The following is a 4,379-nucleotide window of genomic DNA, read 5'->3' on the forward strand; positions in this document are numbered from 1 at the left end:
GTGATGCTGTGCTGAAGGATAACCTTTCTGAAGTTGGCATTAGCAAACTTTAACAGTTCTGGGGTCCAAATTAGGGTTTTTGCTTCTAAAACTCTGCCTCTGTTTGGGACAATGTGTGTCTGTGAACAGCTCTTTTCTGTAATAAATGCCCATAAATCAAAAGTACATTCTCAAGTAACAGATATACACCTAAACAGCATACTCAATACAGATATGCACGTAAACAGCAAACTCAAGGTTGCTGCAGCACAGACACTGACTCCAGTTTTCGATGCAATAATTCAGAGCAAGAGGTGTCAGTTATCAGACACTATTAAATAAAGGAGGTATTCTTAATGGTTTAAGCACGTTTGTATTTTGAGTTAAAAAACTAATATCGTTCACTGGGTTTGCCTGTGTCCTTTCTGAAGTTTATATCTCTGGAACCTGGCCTTACACTTTATGGCACACATAACCCAGCCCAACAAAGTGACATTTACATCAGATCCGGCTCTCGTAACAAATGAGGTTGACACCTCTGGGCTAAGCAGTTATATAGTTGGGTTCTGAGATGATTTTGAAGATGGCCACTCAAACTGAATATCTTCCCAGCACTCTGAGCATTAACAAAGCTTCTTCCCTGTGTGGGTTCTCTGATGCCTCTGAAGAGTGCCACTCTGACTGAATCTCTTCCCACACTCTGAGCATTCAAAAGGCTTCTCCCCTGTGTGGGTTCTTAGATGTCGTTGAAGATAGCCACTGTTCGTGAATCTCTTCCCACACTCTGAGCATTCAAAATGCTTCTCGCCTGTGTGGATTCTTTGATGCATTACCACTGTGACTGAATCTCTTCCCACACTCTGAGCACTCAAAGGGCTTATCCCCTGTATGAGTTCTTAGATGCTTTTGAAGAGCAGTACTCTCGATGAATCCCTTCCCACACTCTGAGCATTCAAATGGCTTCTCTCCTGTGTGGGTTCTTTGGTGTACCTGAAAATTACCACTATGACTGAATCCCTTCCCACACTCTGAGCATTCAAAAGGCTTTTCCCCTGTGTGGGTTTTTAGATGCCATTGAAGATGGCCACCATTAGTGAATCTCTTCCCACACTCTGAGCATTCAAATGGCTTCTCTCCCGTGTGGGTTCTTCGGTGTATCTGAAAACTTTCCCTATGACTGAATCTCTTCCCACACTCTGAGCATTCAAAAGGCTTTTCCCCTGTGTGGGTTCTTAGATGCCGTTGAAGAGCGCCACTCTGACTGAATCTCTTCCCACACTCTAAGCATTCAAAACGTTTCTCCCCACTGTGGAATCTTTGGTGCAAAAGGAGCTTTGATCTGTATCTGAAGTACCCCCTCTCCTCTATCAGAGAACACCAATTCAGACTCTGAGCAAATAAATAACTTCTCTTCTGAGTTAATCCTTTGGTGTTGAACAAGGTCTGATTCCTCTGAGAACCTCTTGCCACAGTCTGAGGAACTATAAGGTTTCTTCCCTGAATGGATTCTTTGATTTCTAAGGAGCTCTGCTCTGGGAATCATGGTCTTTCCACCCTCCAGCTGTTGATAGGTGGCCTCTCCATTCTGCATTCGTAAATCGATATTATACTGGGATTGATCTGAGAAGGTCACTCCGCCCGCCAAGGACTTGTATGTTTCCTTCACCGTGTGAATTCCTTCTTGGAAATCCCCCCCTTGGCAAGGAATGGGTTTACCCCTCTTCTTGACCACGTGGCTTCTTTTCTGCCTCTTAGGTGCAACTTGGTTTCTGATGTTTCCTCTCAAGTCTTCATTCTTGGCATCATCTGGAGAGAGAGGGTGAAGCTCCTCATCCCCCTCATTCCTCTGATCATCCCCAGCTGGAATAAAGAAGGAGATCCTGTTAGAACCCACGCAAGGAAGTCTGATCTGCACCTATATTCCCATCCGCACTCCAAATATTCCAGAGGCTTCCTCCTGCTGTACACTGAAGCATACAATAATATACACTGTAGAAGTACATTGAGCCTCCTGCATGAGAGACGCTTTTGTTTGGACTCTGACCACTCCTATGCTTCCCCACCTGTGTGATTTTTTTTTCTAATGTGAAGCCAGGGCCTTTTCCAATTGCAGCTCTTTCCGCACTGCAAACCATTATGTGGCTTCTCTCCTAAGGGAATTCGCGTCTGCAAAACGACATTCATTCTCTGACCGAAGGTCTTTGCAAAGGCCACACCTTCATTTTGCCTGGAGTGGATTCTCTGGTGAGGATGGAGGCCTCTGTTTCTTCTCTTTTTGACTGACCTTTCTTCTTGGACTGGGATTTCATGGAAGCCCCCTCCTCGGTGAGGAATGGGCTTCTCCCTCCTCTTACCTGTGCGGCTCCCCTCCTGCCCCTGGGGTCCATCTCCATCTCCGAAGGGTCCTTCAGCATCTTCATTCTTGGCTTTTTCCAAAGGGAACCCCTGGAATTCCCCAGCTGTCTCCTCTACGTCTGCTGCTGGAATAAAGAAAGAGTTTAAATCATCACCCAGGCAAGAAGCCAAGGCACCAGCCAGACAGTGCTCAGGAAGGGACGTGCGTTTCTTTGATCAGATCTTCTTTCCTCCCAAACTGAGACGCTGGTCACCCACTTTATCCCTGCCGGGCCCTCCAGTAGAGCTGTTTTTATATTATGCCTGTCCCTCCTCTCCCCAGACTCCCCGTATGTACTTTTTAAATAACCGAGTGGCAAAGAATTGCTCCCCACTGTCCCCATTCGACTTGCCGTGCAGCTCGTTGGATCCTCTGCACTTGGCGATTAAGTACAAGAGGTTATCAAGATATCCAGGCCTGCAACTGCACTTCCAATAGTGAACAGAGCCAGGAGGGGGTGGTGTTCAGCCTCCCAAAAGTGCACGTTTCCTTGGGGGAGGGGGAGAGTAGCCAGGAGCTCACCAAGTGAACCGCAGGGTTCAAAGGGGACCCCCCCCCAGTTATTTGAAAAAGGTGCCCATTCTTAGTGGGGGGACGTAAGGCCACCTTTCTCAAGGTCAGAGCCCTTGCTACAGTAGAAAAAGGGCCCTCTGGAAGGTCGTTCACTTGCTATTTCTGAGCCGTTCTCTGCACCTGTCTGTTGCCTGATGCACAGCCACGTCCAAATCAGGCAGGCCTTTCTGCCTTTCCTAGAAGCATCGCGTCAGCCGGTCTCTCCGGAAAGAAGCGTGTCTTATTGCCAGCAATAGACAGCCAGGAGACTGGTTATTATCGGCCCTTCGGGTCATTCACTTGTTACAGGAGAGAAAGGGCCCACTGGAAGTCCGTCCCAGAGGAACACGCAATGTCAAAAAGTCCAGATAAGACCCCAGAAGAGTCTGTCCGGTTCCGTCCTCCCAAAACGCCTGCAGTACGCAGAGAACAGGGAACAGGCATGCAGATATGCATGCACTCAGCGTGAACAGAGAAATGGAATGGAAGGGTGGGGAAGTCAGTTTTGCAGACCCTTAGAGAAGCAGAGGGTTGACAACGGTGACAGCCCTCTTCCCTGGGGACAGGGGGAGAAGGTGCTGGCCGGCTTTGGGGACATCCAGGCATCGGAGTGCGCTGGCTTTTCTGTTGGCGTGTGTGAGCATGAGTGCTTCTCTCTGGCCGACGGTTTCCTGCGTCAAGGGACAGTTCTGGCCACCACACCTCAGAAAGGATATTTCTAGCATTGGGGAAAGTGCAGAAAACGGCAACTTGAATGATAAAAGGGTTGGAACACTTTCGCTATGAAGAAAGGTTAAAGTGCTTGGGGCTCTTGAGCTTGGAGAAACGACGACTGAGGGGTGACATGATCGAGGTTTATAAGAATACTGGGATAGAGCAGGTAGAGAAAGAGGTACTCTTCTCCCTTTCTCACAATACAAGAACGCGTGGGCACTCCATGAAATCGCTGAGCGGTCGGGTTAGAACGGATAAAAGGAACTACTTTGAGCCTCCTGCATGAGGTGCACTACACCGGTTTGGTGTAGTGGTTAAGTGCGCGGACTCTAATCTGGGAGAACCGGGTTTGATTCCTGCACTCCTACACTTGCACCTGCTGGATGACCTTGGGCAAGCCATAGTTCTGGCACAGCTGTTCTTGAAAAAGAGCAGTTCCTGTCAGAGCTCTCTCAGCCCCAGCTACCTCACAAGGGAAAGGAGTTTGTAAGCCACTCTGAGACTCCTTTGGGTAGTGAAGGGCGGGGTATAAATCCAATCTCTTCTTCTTCTTCTTCATCCAAAGAGTGATGAACACATGGGATTCACTGCCACAGGAGGTGGTGGTGGCTGCAAGCATGGACAGCTTCAAGAGGGAATTGGATAAACATCTGGAGCAGAGGTCCATCAGTGGCTATTAGCCAGAAGGTATAGATAGAAACTCGGTCTGGGGCAAGTGATGCTCTGTATTCTTGGTGCT

General features: G+C 48.3%; 1 pseudogene; it reads right to left on the reverse strand.

Moving 5' to 3' along the window:
- Positions 1-602: 602 nt before the first annotated feature.
- The window catches only part of LOC107115616, a 29,157-nt pseudogene continuing 25,380 nt past the window's right edge, over positions 603-4,379 (reverse strand).

The sequence above is a fragment of the Gekko japonicus genome, unplaced genomic scaffold (genome assembly GCF_001447785.1).
Source record: "Gekko japonicus isolate JY-2015 unplaced genomic scaffold, Gekko_japonicus_V1.1 scaffold2255, whole genome shotgun sequence".
NCBI lineage: Eukaryota > Metazoa > Chordata > Lepidosauria > Squamata > Gekkonidae > Gekko > Gekko japonicus.